This window comes from Camelina sativa, chromosome 3 (assembly GCF_000633955.1).
Source record: "Camelina sativa cultivar DH55 chromosome 3, Cs, whole genome shotgun sequence".
Classification (NCBI taxonomy): Eukaryota; Viridiplantae; Streptophyta; class Magnoliopsida; order Brassicales; family Brassicaceae; genus Camelina; species Camelina sativa.
In genome coordinates this window covers 23,084,633-23,085,437 of record NC_025687.1, presented here as the reverse complement: position 1 = coordinate 23,085,437, position 805 = coordinate 23,084,633, and positions in this window count along the sequence as shown.

The window sequence follows — 805 nt, the reverse complement described above, 5'->3', positions numbered from 1 at the left end:
TTTTTTTTTTTTTTTTTAATTCGCCGTTGTTGCAGAAGAGACATAAAAACCCAAAATAAAAAAAAGGCACAAAAACAAAAACAGAGTAAAAGAGTCTGAGAGATTGGTCGGGAGAGTAAGAGGTTTTAATTGTCTCCTGTCTCCTAAATCGCGGCCACTTCGCCGTCAAAAAATATCTCAGAGATTCTCATTGGGCCGCCATTGATGAACCCAACCTACTCGACTCTGAAGACACATAAACGTGAATGTTCTGTCTATTTTTACATCTCCCCTCACACACGGGTGATATAACAATAACAAATCTTGCCGAGGTTTGAAGAAAGAACATCAAATCAAAACCCCCGACCCAATTCCGAANTAAAATGGTCTTAATTTTTTTTTCAGAATTGTATAATATTTCTTAAACAAAAAAAATGACTAAATTAGCTAAAATGTTAATTTCTTTTTTTTTTAAGCAGCTAAAAATTGTCAGAAAGAACGTAAAGTAAAGTAAGAATTTTTCCAATTTTGCAGGTAANACTCTTTTTTTTTCATAGTGAGGCTTTTGATTATTCTATTCACTTCCTTAGTTTCAGGAACCGTCTTTTTTGTTCTATATATTATCCTTTAAGTTAGAACCTTGTAGTGTCAATGAACATTTCACATCGATTTATGCAAGTTCAGAGAATTGAGTCGGGTTTGTTTTTTCTTTGTTGTTGTTGTTTCTAATGGAAGATTTGGTTTCACACTTTTGGTCTTAGGTTTAAACATTGAGGATTTTACGGTCCGTGTACTGCGTTGAGGCTACAAGAAGAAGGTTATATAA